Here is a 17,281-nt window from a genome sequence, read left to right as displayed (position 1 = left end):
TCCTTTACATCATTCCCTTATCCTAGAAAGGTCTTAACTTTGAAACTGTTCACAGACTTCAAGATCCTGCCCCAACATTGCCTCCTGCCTGAAGATTTTATGTTGCCTTACAGATTAACAACCACTTTCTTCTCTTCTAAACGCTCACAGGTCTTTCTGCATCTCTTTTTTATGGCACTTAGCATGTTGCACCTGTCAGTGTAATTATTTGTGTCCATCCTCTCCTACACCTCATTCTAAGCATCTTTCCCAACCAGAGGCTGCCTGGTTCATGGTGGTTCCCTCAATGAGAGGCACAGGACATAGCACAGAGTAGGTCTCAGCAAGCACGTGTTGGATGAAGAATGTATGAATGGATTCAATTTGGCATCCCCTCAGCACCTAGCATCGTGTCTACCGCGTGGTTTGATTTGAAAATACTTTGAATGATCAGCTGAACACGCTGGACAATGTCTGCTAGAAGTTATATATGAGGTGAGGCACATAAACACATCTGTATATTTGCCTATTTTGTATGACTGTCTCTTAATATGGATATACACTATTATATCATATGTCATTTTAGAAAACATGTCTTTGTGGGGGAAAATGGTACCACATACATAAGCATCTTTAAAAAACCCTAAATGTGCTAAAGCTGAACAAGGTCCTAGAAGAGGTTTCTGAAGGACAATTGGATGCCTGCAGCTTTGACATATTCTCTTCTTTCTCATTTCCTATCAGTCAGCCCCTTCCTCTCCTGGCATCCAATTTGGTTTAATGAGGCTACTGCAATGTATTTATTTTGGGGTGATTGAATTTAGAAAGGCATTCGTCTAACACACAATTGCTGCCACAAGCTGAATGATTGAATCATAACAGGGATGATGGCATTAATCTGAGGACAGCTGTTTCTTAGCATTTTTAACACAAAAATGCTCAGGCCAGGCAGGGGTTTATGCCTCAGTTGCAAGATGGGACTGATAGGAACTGAAATAGAAATGCTTCTGGACAGGTGCAAGTAGACAAGGACAAAGAAGAAATGCCCTGGGAGGGATTAAACCTTTGCTTTTAGAACTATGACTATCTGCTGGATGAGAGTTGCTTCTTGCCCTTTGGGATGCTGAAGAAATTCCAGTAATGAGATAATTTGATAAGGACAACAGATGCATCTGTGTGGGTAACTAACCTTTTAAGAAGAGCTTACAAGTCTGTTGTTGGTAGTTGTGGCTATTAAAGAACAATGAGAAATATACCGGCTCACATTTGCATGGTACCGTTAAAATTTACAACATGGTTTTACATTTGCCATCTCAGACAAGTTAAGTGAGAGTATGGCATGCACCTGGGCAGCTATGGGACATACCAGTTATGGTTCCCAGGGAGCCAGGGAGCCCCTTCCCAAGGACGTCTCCCTTGACATTTACCTGCTGCAGATGCCCTAAACCCACCATGAAGGCATCACTTCTTTGAACTCAGGTACTTTTACTGTTAAAGCAAAAATGTCTCTGGAAATACGCATATAGCCAACCCTATAACTCATTTACACCTGAGTATGCATGCATTCTCAGCACCTTAGCAGAGCAGCTGGCTGAGGTTTGGAACAGGTCATTCTTGTAGTAAGAGAGTAAAAGTTGGTTGGGGCCTAACAAATAGACGTACGAACACTCTTCGCTTACTAGAACTTTTGAGGTGACAGGAAACATTCAGAGTGGTGTTAATTCAACACAGCATCTTAATATAGCTAAGAGCTACAGAATAAGCCGCCACCTACAACTACATACCTTCTGAAGGTAATAAAATGTTGTAAGAATTCAATTTTTAAAAGGCCTAAGTTTGAATCACAGTGCATCCTAATAGAAACAATACTCATTCATGTATCCATCTGTTCATTTAGTTATTCTGTAGCCGGTCAGCTGAACAACCAAAACTCATGGAAGATAATAAAAATCTCCTACCATCCTTTAAACTTGACAGGAGTAGAACAGAGAAAGATCTTCCTCTGTCACTAGATACACACTTAAGCTTTACCTTTGGACATGGTACTCACTCCGAAGTAGCCGAAAGGCCTACCTTCACTTTAAGTCACTATAAACACAGTTTCAATTCAGTAAATTAAAATATCTAGTAACAGAAAGTAGTAGTAGAAACTTCTAGCCTCTTTCAGGGGGCTTTCAGCAAGTGGGAAACCAGGCTGTGAATCTTCTCTTCCCTTCCTTATATTTCCATCTTGCTAAATAAGGTTTCTGACCCTGCTCTGGAGAAAGAGAGGAAGAGAAGGAAGGTGGACAAAAAATGCTTGTTTGATTGAGACCCTGGTAAGAGGGTGTCACACTCTCTAGGCCTAGCAGATGTCTAAAACTGACTTTCTCTTAGGTGGTATTAGTGTGACTTCCTCAGAGATCTGCTCCCTCCACCAACCCTGGTGGTCTCTCACTTGAGGAACCCTTAACCTGAGCAAGAAACATTCTGTTTTGGCAGGAGTTGCCACCCCAGGCCCTAGAAATTGTCACAGCCCTCATCCAGCTTCTCCTTAGCTGAGGAGCTATGCATTCCCTATTAAACAGATCTCAGGTGCTTCCCACACTGGCTTTCCCCTGCTCCTTGGAACATGCTTCACCTGAACAAATTCTGGCAGTGTTGGCCAATGTGGAAGCAGCAGCAAATCCTTTGCTTTGCGGCCAAAGCATTAGTGAGCCCTGTTCTTTTCTAGTAAATTTCCTGGATGGGAGTCAGACCCAGTCCCCAGGGCCCCCAACTGTAGGTGAGGTGAGGTGGGCACCCACATCCCTTACCCTCATTTGGCCTTTAGCACACTCACTGCTCCCTCCAAAGAATCCTCTTCAAATGCCTCCAACAGCGGCATCTTTTAACCCGTGATGTGGGTGCGAGTGCAAGAGTCATGTAACCACTTTTCTGCTAAATCCTTTTTGTAGGTTCTTCTGGCTGGTCTGTCCCACAACTTTGCGTATCTGATAGCTATTATGTCTTGATTCTCTATGGGAACTTTCAGCCTAACACTGTTGCAATTCATCCATGTATTCAGCGAGCAATTATTGTTATTTAATTCTCCACTAGCCTGGACCTTTCCTGTTCCCTACCTCCTTTCTCTCCCTCATTTATTCTGCTCTTCACCTTCCTGCTATCAAATGTTATGATGAAGAATCAATTATTCTCTCTCTTTCTCCCTTCCCAGAAATTTCCAGCTATCATTGTAGATACGTGTGAGAAAATGTCTTCACTTTCTGTACCAGAGTGGATGCCAAGTGAAAATTAAAATAAAAATGACAATAAGGACAATAGTAGATGTCAAATTATCTGACAAGCATAAATTTTTTAAGCCACAGCATAGAGTGTTGTACATTTGGATTTGTGTTCTTCAAAGTTCGAGTTATAAAGTTCTTGCAAAGCTATTGCAAATAATACACTCTTCACCATGTGTTCCTACTATCATGTTTCCCTGAAAATAAGACCTAACCAGAAAATAAGCCCTAGCATGATTTTTCAGGGTGCTCATAATATAAGCCCTACCATACTTCCCCGAAAATAATACCAGATCTCATATTAATTTTTGCTCCAAAAGACACATTAGAGTTTATTTTATGTTACAAGCATCCTGAAAAATCATGCTATGGCTTATTTTCCAGGTAGGTCTTATTTTCGGGGAAACACGGTACATAGGGCCTGGGGTAGTAGGCAATAAGCTGAGGATAAACAGGGGCCAGTAAGAAATTTAGCTATTACTAAAGAAATAACATAACTGTACCATACATTCTGTAGCATATAAATTCAGACATATGAATGGGATAAAATAAAAACAGGAGTTTTAAAGGAATACCAAATGCTCTGAAACTGCTCCACCAGACAGCTGGAACATCTAACAGAATTTCTGAAAATATCATATGACAGCTGTCTACTTCGCTAAGCTCTTGAATCCTTACCCCAAATAGTGTTTTGTGTTTTTTTTAAATAATCATGGTGGTCTATAGCTAACATTTACTTAGGGCTTTCTCTATTATACTAGGCCTGGACGAAGTTATTTATGGTACGTGTTATTTAATTCTCACAACAGTTCTATAAAGAAGATAGGATTTATTCCCATTTTATAGATGAGGAAAATGAGCCTCAGTGATTAAGGCACTTGTCCTAAGTTGTGTGCCTTGTAAGTAGTGAAACTGCTAGGTATGCCTGGCTCTCAGTAATGCCAGAGCCACTGCTCCTTCTACTACGCAATGGTACTCGTACCTGGAAGTAGATAAAGGTGAATGTCCACTACTAATTGTGCCTATTTGTGTACAAGCGAGGGGAAAGGAATTTCAGCTTGTCTGGAAGCCTTTGATTTTTCTTTTTTCTTTTAAAGGGCTACCTTGACTTTAAGTGATCATTTGACTGGTCTTCGTGTTAGTAAAGCCTCCAGGAATCATAATGACCCTCGGGGAAGAAGTTGGGATGGAGGGCAATTGCCAACTGCCTGCTCCTAATTATCTTCTATTGAGGAATGTATTGAGGCACCAATTCCAGGATCTGGGTGGAGTAGAGAGACAAAAGGGTCTAGGCATACGGGGTTGTTGTTTTTTTCTTATTTACTCAGTGGTAGTACCCACAAAAAGCGGTGCGTCACGAGCAAGCAGCTTCATTCTATCAGGCTAATCCCCCAGGCAATGGCAGGGTCCCCACATGTTACTGTCCCTCTTTGGATTCAGTTTCTCTGTAGCCTTCACCCTCCCCCACTTCTGCACGATTAAACCCTCCCTCCCACCCGCTTTTTCTTCTTCCCACAAATATTTGTTGATCGCCTACTATGTGCCAAGCACTGGGCCAGGTACAAGAACATAATACAGGGATTAAGTCTTGGTCCTGTCCTCAAGGATCTTCTAGTCCAGTAGATAAATCAGACCTATCAGCATAAAATTACAATGCTGAGGTGTGACTACCACCATGGGGGACGTCACGGGGGAGGAGAAATCAGGAAAGGTTTACATGAAACCACGAAACCTTTCCCAGTCTTTCCCATTCGGAATATATCTATCCCCACTCCAACCCAAATTCTGTTCCACCTCGGAGTGCGGTCATGGAACCCTGTGGCATTTCGACTTGTATTAGTCACTTTGGGCTGGGTGGATCACCTCCATTCCATTCAGTATAATTCACTCCACATGAGTATAGTGCTAGCTATGCTGTGGGAGAGGAAAATGACCAAGCCCATCTCAGGGCCAGTTCCTCGGGGGCACTCACAGGAGGAAAACTGTGACATGAGAGAAGGATGAACCAAGTGCAATGAAGGATCACATGGGGATCACTGACATCCTTTGAGAGGCAGCCAGCATCGCGGAATGCTGTAGGGAAGAAGTGGCATTGGAGATGAGCTACGAAAGCTGAGCAGGATCTCTCTAGTCAGAGACGGAAAGCAAAGGCATGTGATGCCTTTTACCAGAGTCAGGGAGAGCAGGAAGATGGGAAGACAATGGAGAAAGCATGTGTGAGGGAACTGTAATAAACCACTAAGGCTGGCGTGTAGGGGACCAATGGAGGAGAGGAGCATACTTAGAGAAAACCTGGAAAGGTTCGTTTGGACCAATCCATGGGATCTTTAAATATTGGTAAGATACTTACCCTTAATGTATAGGCAATGGGAAGCCATTCTGAATCGAGAGATACGTGACCAAAGTTGTTTGTGTGGATTGTGGCTGAGGAAAGATAAGGATAGGGAGACCCGTTAGCGGGTGATGGTAATAGTCCAAATGAGAGGAACCATAGGTGCTGCTGGAAAATGGCAGTGGAGATGGAGAGCAGCTTGAGTCTTTCAGGAGTATTGTCTCTTTTGTTTTAATCCTGGCACCTAAGTCATCCAATTCCAAGTCATAGAAGGTTCCTGCCTAAGGCTGTCATTACCTGGCATGTGTGTGGGACCTCATTCACAGTCCTTCATTTGCTCATGCACCATTTTAATTGGTCTGCAGTTGTCTGTGTGGACAGATCTGGTTTCCTTTCTGGATTCAGCTGGGGCTGCCCCACCCTTTCCTGCCAGCTCAGGCATCTGGAACATCACAAGCTGAGAAGACTCGGGGAGCCTGCTTAGGTCCAAAGCACGCAAAGAATGGACTCTCTGGGGACTGCTAAAGGCCAGAGGGCTGCTGGGAGTCACAGTAGGGCAACTCTCCAGCAAACGCGCAGTCACTGTAGGCAGGCATTTCTAGGAAAAGGGGAAGGAGGGTACAGCAAAGGCAATGAGCAGGGACCACCCACGGTGTGACCCTAACGTTCAGGATGAGGTCTGATATTTCCATCAGTAGGGATCAGTTAAGATAGTTAAGATGACCCATTAAAATCGTAAAGATGACCCATCTAAAAAGTAACCCATCTCAAGAGATGGCTTAGAATTATGGAATTAATGAGGCCATAGTGTCTCCAGAATCCAAGGAAGGGATAAGACTGAATTGAGGTCAAGACCTCATTTTAATCGATAGATAATAATGGCCAATTTTATTGAGCATTTATTATGTGCCAAACACTTTTCTAAGCACTATAGTTTTATATTAACATATTTAATCCTCACAACAACCCTATGAAGTGAGTACTATTAATATGCTCATTTCACAAGAGAGGAACCAGGCACAGAGAGGTTAAGACTTGCCCTGGGTCACACAACTACAGATGGTAGAGCCTGAATTTGAACCCAAGCATTCTGGCTCTCACACGTACTGAACGCAGCACTCTCCTGCCTTTCTCTTGTTTCTTGTTCTCATCACTTTTCACCAGGAGGACAGAAGAGGCCTAAGTTGTAACATGTCCTTCTGAGATATGACTGTATTGAAGGTCAGGGAACAATGGGAAAAGCCTGAGTTTCACATGCAAACAGATGCCCCTTAAAAACTCCATTTTCATCATATATTAGTGAGTGACGTTGGGCAAGTTATTTAACCTCTAAGGGTCATAGTTTCTTGGGTATAGGATGGAAGCAATACAATCTTCAAGCCTGTTATGAGCAAAATAATGTACCTAGTCCCAAACTGGCACAGTATTGTCGATAATGGTCATTGTCATAAGGGGAGGTGGCTGTGTGAATGAAGTCTCCAACAAGAAAGCAAAGAGTAAGAATGTATCCTCATATATCCAACTGCTTAGGGGGAAGAGTGTTCTGATTCTAGGAGGTCTGAGAGGGGCCAGCTTGGTGGCACTATCCCTCAGGGACACCAGCTGCCTCTTCGTTAGCTCTGGATTCACAGATGGGCCTTCTGATCTGTGAGTTGGTCTTTGCTCCTACTGTTCCTGCCAGCTCTGCTGTCCAATCCCACTGCTCTGCCTCCTTGGGGTAGGGATGAGATTGGCCATATCTTCTATTAACCAGCCCTGGTTCTGACGCTGGAATTCTCAATCATGGCTTTCACGCCTCAACACCTGATTTCTGTGCTTGATCTTCAAGTGCATAAATTAAACAATAGTGTGATTTGACTTTTCTTTTCAATGTAAGTGGAATTTGAAAGAAAGCTCTCTTCTCTTTCATGGGTGAAGCAGTGGGATATACTAGAAAGTGGCCTGGGGTCTGATCTCTGTCTCTGCCTCTTATTAACTGTGACCATGAACCCCTCCAATCTCTGCCCTCTTTACCTCAAGAGTTCTTAGAATTATGGAATAAAATAGCAGAAGTGAACGTCTGTTTTGATTGCAAAGAAACACACAAATGGAATGGAGAGCATTATTGCCACTGAGGTTTTATCCAGTTTATGAAATTCTGACAGTGTTAAATAAGATTATTCTAAGCCATGTGGGACTTGGGGTGCCCTAGAATTTCAAGGCTGGGAAGTGTTGTCAGTGAGTGATCGTGAAAGAAATAGAAATAAGATGTTCCTCTGAGAGTTAAACTAGGACATCAACACATAATTGATTACAGCGGAGATTTGCTAAGTCACCTTAAAGAAACAGAATGGTTCTCAGATTAGGAGAAAGAACTTAATGAAATTCGATGGAAAGTATTAACACAGCAACAGAAGGAAAGCATCACACAGAAGGAAGGTTGACTAGCCATGAAAATGTAAGGAAAGGAGGTCAGACAAGCAAACCGTGGCATTGCCCATCTACCACCATCCAGGGCAGAGGAGCTCTGGTTAAGAAGGTGACCCGGGTAATCCTGGTGACAAGCATCTTCCTATTATAGAGGTCTAGGTCAGATGTCTCTAAACATTTTTTTAATGATTTCCCTTTGTTCTCACTCCAAGCTTATCAAGCAATCTGATCTCGGCTTCCCATGTAGATCCACCTGCAGAAAATGAAGCCATTGGACTGGGGTATCCTGTAGCAATTATATTTCTTATTGTGAGTTAATAAACTGACCCCTAATTACAATATGACTTCTCATGCAGCCTGTTTAGAGGGCTAATCATAGCTTCTTGAGCATTCAATACCTTTAGCAATTCTGGTTTTCCTTGCAAATTACTAAATTAGCATCCTGGTTATATATAGTAGCCTTTTGAGCTAAGATCTACCCTTGAGTGCTAAAAAATCAGATTTCTGAGTCTGGCAGGCAAAGAGCCAGAACCTGGATCCTGTGAGATCACTGTGCCCACACTCCATTGTCAAGGCCTTAGGGAGACAGCCACCTGCTGGCCTTCTCCTAAAGTCATCCAGTCTTTGTCACTATCCATGCCATTTCTTTCGGAACACGACAGAAAGAACTGACCCTCCCCCATTCAGTGCAGGGAGCCTCTCTGTGGCAAAGCCTGCCAACAGATAAATCTGTCCAAACTCTGTATCCTGCCTGTCTCAGTGGGATCCCAGCCTGCCTTCCCCATGCTATGTCCCATTACTCCCCTACACACACTCTGAATTACAAACTCTATGTAGTTACTCATGCTGTCCACTTGTGGCTAGAATAAACATTTCCCCTCCACCCCTCAGCTCCACATGCCAAATCCCATCTTGGATTCAAGACGCAGGTCTGGTGGCCTCTCTTCTATAACCACTTCCATAATTGCTATTCCATCTCTAAAATTCCATAGCTCATTTCCTGTTCACTCACAGTTTCTATCTTACGTTAGAATTCTGCCGTAAGGGTGAGGTCTCCAAGAATTCCAGAAATAAAAGTCATCTCCCTCCACTCAGAGCATTCTTCCCCTCAGGAAAAATTTCCTGGGACACCACATTCATTCAGTCTTTCACAAGTGCCTCTATGTGCCAGGCAATGGGATACAGCGGTGAATAAGATTGACAGGGCTTCTACCTTCATGCCGCTTCCAGTCTAAGTAAGGAAGATAGATGTTAAGAAACAATTAGTAAATTATAGCTGTGATACGTGCCATAAAGGAGAAGTACATATATAGCACTGTCAGGATACAGATGAGGCTTTTCTGGGAAAGTTACATTTAAGTTAAAACCCGAGGTAAGTAGGAGTTGGCCAGGAGAAGAGGAGGAGAGGCTTGAAAGAGTTTGAATTGAATTATCTTAATGGTCAGGGTCACGGAGCTATAACAGCCTGATGTCTTCAGTTCCTGGTCAACTACCCTGTCTTCAGATAATGCCAGGAACAAATTCACAAACATTTTCCCTCTGACTCCCTGTCTCCTAGCTACAGGCGGACCACCCCTTTGACACAAACAGTCGTTACAGTTGTCAAAGTATATGATTTATTATACTTAAGCTTTCTTAATTATAATTATATCCCCATTAGCCAAATGATTTTGTTTCATGTTAGCTTTTCTTAATTTCCTTCTCAAAGGGTGACATTAATTTCACGCTTTAGGGCTTCTTATTGTCAGTCTCATCTATCTCCTGTAAGAAACAAAAACCTTTGTTTTGTTCATTGCTGTATCCCCAGTGCTATGATGCCATCACATAGTAGATGCGTGATATATATTCATCGGATGGATGGATGGATGGATGGATGGATGGATGGATGGATGGATGGATTTTTATCTTCCTCCTACACTAGAAGTGCTCTAAGAGCACAATACCTGTCAGCTTTGGGTTCCAGCACTAAGGACAGTTCCCTGCACAAGGTAGGTAATCAATCAATAAGGTATTTGAAAGTAAAGTGTCATCTCGCTTTGCTTGAACTTTTCCACAGCTGGGAAGAAATTCCTGCTTTTTCAGGTGGTTGGTTCCACAGTTGAACTGCACTAGCTGTTGAAGTTGTTCCTACTCTTGAGCGACCATTTGCCTCTCCACTGGGCCTAGTTCTGCCCTTTGGGCCCATGAAAAACAAATACGAATCCTCTGCCCTATGGCAACCCTTCTGATGTTGGGGACAGTGGCCAGGTTCCCTGCAGTCACTTACAAACAAGACACCTCACCAGTGAGAACTTGGGTACTTTGAAACACTCCTATCATACTTCAAAGGTGGACACATCCCTCCAAGATATGTGGGGTGCTTGGAACTCCCACAGAGAGCACCTGTATGGGCAGCTTCTCTCTCCAGGTCGGGAACCCAGACTGAAACTGATGGTGATAACAGTATTTATGTTCACTTCACAATTAATTACGGTTTACTGGCTAATCCACGTAACCCCCCTGGGGTACAGGCAGGGTTTCTCTGCCTTCTGATGAGGCAGAATACAAGGGCCTATTGTGCACACATGCTGGGGCCAAGTGAAGGATAGAATTACAGTGCTGGGGTCTGAACCCATATCTAGACTGATCCACCTACAATCACCGCTGGGCTCTCTCCTTGGCTTTGACAATTACTTTGGGTCCATTAATCACATTAAAACCAGCTCTGTGATCTGCTGCAGATTCTAGGATGAGGGGTAAAGGGGCAAGAGCATATAGAAGACAGGCATTGAGGGCTTACTGTGTACTGAAATATGTCAAAATGTGTCCAAATACAACACCTTACACACAATAGGTCCAAAGCTATGCACACAGGTTTGATATTACTTGAAATAAGAGAACTGTTAGCTGGAGGCTCAAACATTTGTTACACATAGATTTGATTGTAGTGGGATTTACTCTAAATCCTCTTAGAACTATACACTTGGGTCACAGAGTCTACTAAAACAAATGCATACATTTAATTTCATCTACTTCCTTGTAAATGCATCAGACATTTTAAGGGGTTCCTTTGGTGAAATCAAGAGTCCTCTCCAAATTATTTTATAATGTGAGTTAAGTCCCTTCTTAAAATTTGATTTTTCAAGTGTGAGGCTTGCTCCAAGCAGTGGTTCTTAAGCTTTTGGGAGATTCTGAGTCCTTTGAGAATCTGGTGACAGCCACATGGGCTCTCCTCAGAAGAGTGCACAGATTCACATATGCACAGAAGACTGCATAAAATTCAGGGTCTATGAACGGAAGGTAAAGATCAGAAAAGAAACTGGCCCCTGATGAGGCTTTGTAGACACGTTAAAGGCTTTGATTTCCACTCTGAGTCACATGGGAAGCCACATAAGGTTTTGAACTTGCATTTTAACAGGAGCATTCTCGATACCACGATGAGAATAGACTTGAAAGGGGCAAGTGCAGAAGGAGGTCACTGCAATCACCCACATGAGAGAGGATGATAGTTGGGACCAGGGGAGTCCCAGTGAGGAGTGAGAAGTGGTTAGATTCTGACATAGTTTGAAGGGGCAGTGACCGAATTTGCTGACCAGGTTGAGTGTGAGTAAAAGAGCTGAGTCAATATGATTCCAAGGTTTTAGGCCTAAGCAACTTGAAGGCTGGAGTTGTCATTACCTGGCATGAGGAAGACTGACGGATGCAAGTTTGTTGGAGGCAAGGGAATGACAAGGGCCACCTTAGGAGCCAAGTTTTAGACATTTAAAACTTGAGGAGCCCATTAAATACCCAACAGAGATGTTAACTAGATGGTTGAATGTCTGGTCAGCAATTCTGGAGAGAGTTTGGGCTTTAATACTATTTATCTCTAAATTGGAATAATAATCTAATAATGTCTGCATAGTAATACTTATTATTGGGAGGATTAAACAAGACAATGCATGTAGAGCTCTCAGAGCAGGACCTAGCACACAATGTACCCTCAATACATTTTAACTATTATTTTTATTAAACCTTAAATATTCTCAGTCAGTGTTTCTATCATTACTGGAAAGTTGAGTGGGGTTGCTTTGAAGACTGATAAGTTGTTGCTGGTGTCAGTTCCCAGGCATGATGTGCAAAAGGAAACTAAGTCTTGAGCAATGGCAGCACCTGGGGAATTGGTCTCTAGCCCCCTGAGTTGAAAACTGTGGAGGTTTTCGTACACGTGTAACAGTCTTCACAGGCAGGTTATGTCACGTTTCTTCAATAATCAGTGTGTTATTTCATCAACTCAGACTTTATTTTCAAATTTCAAAGAGGGTTTGACAAGGAGAATGAGATGGTTTATGGGAGGAAATTGAATACCAGCAAGGACCCTCCAGGGAGGACATTCCCAGTAACATCACGTGGCTCCTGTGACACAGAAGTTTAAATGGAAGGAAGCGTGAGAACCGACTGCCCCGTCTCTATTTCAGCAGCTACAGTGGTTGCTGCTGGCCACAAGTTCATCTGGCTCCTTTTGAAATTGATTCACAAAAGCCGTGACCCATGTCTTCCTAAAATAGCAAGCTTCTCAGAGGAACCTTCCTTGAAGAAGCACACCCTTGCTCTCTGTTAGTAATTTATTCAGTGATCTTTAGCTGTTTTATGTTGGGGAAATGGAAACAAGACCTGGCGTGGTTTAATTACACCCTTCAAGATCTTTGGAGCAATGAGTTTCTAACATTAAAACCTAAACAACGTTTGTGGTTTCTCATTCTTTATACACTTCCTTGAATTTTGACTGTAAACCCTTGACCTCGTGATTCTCTTCAACATCTATGACAGCAGTAAGGCTCAATAATTGTCTACGAATAACCCTCCTTTATCTCAATCTATATCCAAAGGGAAGAGGTGACGAAGTGGTTCAAACAGTCCCATAATGTGTCTGTAACAAATAGATGACTAAGGACACCCACAATCACAGATGTTGGCTGATAGATTTCACAAAGGCAGCGCAACAACACAGACGTGGGTAGATGCACCAGTGCGGAGAGAAAGAGAGGAAAGGGCACGAAAGAAAGCCTCTTTCCCCACATTCTTCTTTTCTCCTGTCTGTAAACGAGGCCACAGAAACTGAGCTGATTGCTACAAATGAGCAGGGCAATGCTCAATTAAGCTTCATGAAACACCAATTTAATTCCTTCTCTTGATTCTTTTGCAAGTTTTTAATAATTGCTACATTCACTGTGACCATATTTCAAGCCGATCTCCAGGGGTGGCTGCACATGAGAAATAACTCTTCTCCCTCCCTTCTTCCCCCAGGAGTCAGGAGAGGACACGTCAAGGATTTACACCTCAGGGTCCCACAGTCCAGCAGGACATGGGAGGGGCTGAGGCCCTCCATCGCCATCTAGGGTTCCCTACCAGCACCCCACCCCAGCCTCCCTCTGGCTGTGTGCCCCAGAATTTCAGGTGGAGGAAAGATAAAAGATCCAAGAACTGATAACTCTAAGTGGAACCAGTCAAGTTGACCTGCAGCAAGAACCTAATGAATTTGTACCCTGTGTCTGTTTTTCTATTTTAAAGGAGATCTTCTTTTTTCTATTAATTTTTAAAGTGAATTTTAGTTTTTCACTTTCCCAGCCAAGCTAAGGGGGAAAAGAAAAGAGTTGTGTCCATATTCAGGCATGGTGGTGACAGAGCAAAAGACTAGCCAGCAAGTGGTGTTTGTACTCCAACATCTCTTTGCCCTTAAAATTCAGAACTCAGGCCAGCCAGAAAAAAAATACAGGGTTTTTTCTGTCCATGGGCAGTATGACAACGAAATTGACCGTCCAAACCTGGATACTTTTTATAGTGGAACAAGGCAATATAAATAATGCCACCAGCATAACAAGCATAAAGTGGGACTGGTCAGACAATCCAGACATCACCTTCGTACCAAATGAATCCCCAGCCTACTAAAATTTCTCCATCACTCAAGAGACCTGACCCAAAAGAAAGTTCCACGACTAACACGGAAAATGAGTGTCCTCTTCTCCTTTCATGAATATAAGAACAGTTATCTTTTTTTCATTCCTTTTCCTTTCTCTTATCCTACAATCTCTCTGGTTATTTTAATTGCAGAGTCCTTTTGCAAGTTCTGTCTACCCAGCCTTGCAACTATCTTAGCCCCTACACCATTGATCCGGAAAGTTCATCCAGTGGTCTGAAGGTTATATGACCCATCTCCTGAATCCTGTTAGTGGTCAGTGAGCTGAATATTTAAAACTCCACCAAGAGAGACAATAGGATTTCGGATTAATCTTGTCTGCCCCTGCAAAGCAGGACAGGGGTCCCTAGGCAATTTCCAGGGTCCTATCAGATAGCCAGCCCTTCCCAATACCAGCAGGGCGTGGAACGTGCACAATCCAACTCTATATCGGCAGTGACCAGCGCCCAGCACAGGGGCTGGGGTAGGGGGAGTTCTCAGTATGTGCTGTGGAACGAGCAAGCTGTTTCCTCACATCTCTCAGCTCTGGGCTCCTGAGTCCCCATGGTTTTCCTCCCCCTTTTCACGCAATGAGGGGGTGTAATGCGGGGTTTCTGGTCCTGCTCCCTGCACAAGAACTCAGGATATGGCGAGGCCAAAAAGGAACAACAACGGAGCCATGGACAGAGGAGTCATACACTATATTCTCGCTGGCGGCTGGTCGAGACACAAGAAGCAGGAGCTACACGCTAGCCGCAATCCGCCGTCCACTTCTCTGCCAACCAACCAACAACCCCCTAGTGTAGCCACGGCAGTTATATTAGTGGCTAATGGCTAACTGGTGACAGCTGATGGCCACCCAGCCACAGCGGATGGCCATCTGATTACAGCTGATGGCCATAAATAACCGAGCCAGCACCTTTCTATGTGAGGCGAGAGCCTGGAAACTGCTCTCTGGGACTCTGTCCCCACAGGGGGAATCCTGCCAGATCCCATATCAGCTGGTTGGACTGGGCTTCTGCGGCCAGACCCCAGGGACTTGCTAGCATTCTATTACCCGAGTATTATGCTGAGCCAAACAGAGCCTCCCACAGGTTCCACGTACCAGGTTGGGGCACAGACTGGTTCTGTTCAGTTCGGGGACACTCAACAAAGCCTATTACATTCTCAGCCTCAGGCTGAATTCTGGAGATACAGAATGAGAGTCGTGTACAACCTTGAAAGGTTATATATGTACCGAGGCGTGGGTGATTAGCAGCAACGACTCTGCAGCCCAACTGCCTGGGCTTGTTTCTGGGCTCTACAACTTGGGGGAATATTTAACCTCTCCATACCTGAGTTTTCCATTTAGAAAACGGAAATAAGAGCCTGCCTCAGAGGGTTGGTGTGATAATTATTAATATAATTCTGATTATATCCATTATAATTTAGAATCATGCTTGGCACAGTAAATACTCAGTAAATTTAACTATTGCTATTTTTGTGTTTTGGCTCCTCTTCCTGGGGGCCTAAAGCTTGGCCTATTTTTCTTAATGCTCCCTGCATCTGGCTAGTTCCCTCTTCTCTCAGGAGGGGTTTTTCTTTGTTGTTGGTACACCTCAATACTGAGGGTCAAAAATGACACTTCTCCACACTAACGTTTGGCTGGTGCTTTGTCCACTAGGATTCAAATTCAAAACCTTCAAGAGGTTAAGCAATCATCAGCCATCTCTGAACCCAAGTGAATGATTACATAAGTATTTTTCTAAGAAGGTAAGGACACTCTTGATCAACAGTTTGAACCAGATATGAAAGGAGTTGCCCCGAGCCAGATGCTGCTCCTGAGCCCAGCTTTTGCCCACGTATTTCCTATTCTCTCAAGGACAAAGGCAGGAGTTTCCACACATCTCTCAGAAATTCTGATACCAGGGAACAGTAAGCAAAAAGAATATTCCCAGAGTTTTTAAAAATCATAATGTTATTTTCTTCTGTACTCATCCTAAGTTCTCTAGCAAGTGCAAGATCTAATTAACTAGTAACAGTTGGATATGATGTATTTATTCAGTTAGACAAATATATACTTTTCCCTGTGCTTCCCAAGTTGTCCTTAATGTAATTATCAAAGCCACTACCACTCATTTAAGACAGGCAAATTTCAAAATAAACTAGATTTCTTTTCACTTGGCTAAGGCCATTGTGAATTTTCATGACTTGATAGCTCATACCCCCAAACTCCAAAAAATCTCAATTCACCCACTTCCCAGTTCCATTCAAAAAACACTGACTGCCTTGCTGTCACGCTTGTCCCCGTCCACTTTCAGATGGTACTCTACGCATCATTTCCAATGCTCAAATTTTGGATAATTTCAGTGCAAAGAAAATAATCAAAACTATTGGCCAATAAACACCAAAACCATCCCCAAATGTGGGCATTTTATCATTAAGTGAAAATTACCACTGCTCTTCTACCCACCAACCCCCACTCGAGTCCTTGGAAATGCTTCCCTCCGACAGACCTTGAGTTAGATCCTTAAGACACAATGGTGAGCTGTTGTGCCCCAGAGGTCTCTGTTCCCCAAGGTGACTTAAATACATCTTTGTCCTAGCTTGGTTTCCTTTTGCTGAAGACTGCTGTTGACCTGGAACCAATGGTCTAGTTGCCACATGTTCCTAATACACACTTACCTGCTTCCTTCCACTGGTGTCCAAACTCTTCACACTGATCACAGAATCCCAGAGCATCGATCCTGGAAGGGACTTGAGAGACCAGCCAATCCAAACCCTCATTTTACAGATATGGCCACTGGAGCCTGCAGAGGAAGACAGCTGTCCAAGGTCACATAGCTCATTAATGAAAGAACTGGGACCAGAATTGCTGAACTGGAGAATCATGTACCCATGATGTCATTCTTCTTCCAACCGGTTCTTGTGCTCTCTGCCCTACTTGGCTTTTGTGTACTTGACACACAGTCCACACCCTCCTGGGATGTGCCAACAGCCTGCAAGGCTCACGTGGCGTGAACTAACCCAGCTTAACTGGCCCAGGACTCTCTACCTGCAGAGTCACAAGTGTCATGTGACTCTCCTGGAAACACACACAGTGTGTAAGGACGCCCGCAGTGTCCAGGTGATCCATCATTGCCTGTCTGCCAAGTCCATCATGCTGAGACGCAAGCAGAGCGGACAAGTCATGTATAATGTCTGAGACTTTAAAGTTCTTTTTCCTTGGCCTAAAATTCCATATTACCCTACGACAAAAGCTTTGGTACTGTCCCCCCAAATCAACTTATTTAACCATAAGCTTTTACTTAGGAGATACTTGTTCCAACAATTCCCATTTGGTAAGCACTAGGCTAGCATCAGGGATACAGAAATGAGTAAGACGTGATTCGTATTCTTTTTCAG

General features: G+C 43.5%; 1 protein-coding gene across 1 annotated transcript in view; it reads right to left on the bottom strand.

Moving 5' to 3' along the window:
* The window catches only part of FRMPD1 (FERM and PDZ domain containing 1), a 114,034-nt gene extending 97,316 nt beyond the window's left edge, over window positions 1–16,718 (bottom strand). Inside the window, exon 1 of the mRNA XM_019729138.2 lies at window positions 16,562–16,718. The gene's annotated coding sequence lies outside the window, so the exon portion shown is untranslated. The remainder of the gene's footprint in view (window positions 1–16,561) is intronic.
* Window positions 16,719–17,281: the final 563 nt, after the last annotated feature.

Source organism: Rhinolophus sinicus, linkage group LG04, assembly GCF_036562045.2.
Source record: "Rhinolophus sinicus isolate RSC01 linkage group LG04, ASM3656204v1, whole genome shotgun sequence".
Taxonomy (NCBI): Eukaryota; Metazoa; Chordata; class Mammalia; order Chiroptera; family Rhinolophidae; genus Rhinolophus; species Rhinolophus sinicus.
This window is presented reverse-complemented; position numbering and strand designations above follow the sequence as displayed.